The sequence below is a fragment of the Lycium ferocissimum genome, chromosome 9 (genome assembly GCF_029784015.1).
Source record: "Lycium ferocissimum isolate CSIRO_LF1 chromosome 9, AGI_CSIRO_Lferr_CH_V1, whole genome shotgun sequence".
Lineage (NCBI taxonomy): Eukaryota > Viridiplantae > Streptophyta > Magnoliopsida > Solanales > Solanaceae > Lycium > Lycium ferocissimum.
Window position 1 is genome coordinate 64,562,018 of NC_081350.1, and position 385 is coordinate 64,562,402.

Below are 385 nucleotides of genomic sequence, written 5' to 3' on the forward strand. Positions count from 1 at the left end.
TGTATAAAAGTGTTGAAACTAATAATAAGCAATTTATGTATTTGGTAAAAAGATATTGATAAACACTTTTTCTATTGAATGACCGAAATGTCCTCAAAGCTATTTCGAAATTATATTTTAAAGTATTTTTCATTAAAAAAAAGGACGAATAACAGAAATAGAATAGAGAAATTATTAACAGTTATGTTTTAGGAAGTATATTTTGAGATTACAAAAGATATTACAAATTATAAAATCGTAAAAGGCTTGGCCAAACAAAAAGTGCTTATAGGCTATAAAAATAATTAAGTTGGGTTGACCAACTTATAGATTATGACTAATTTTGGCTTATAAGCACTTAACTTATAAATATTTTTGTGTCTATCAAACACATAGATAAGCCAAA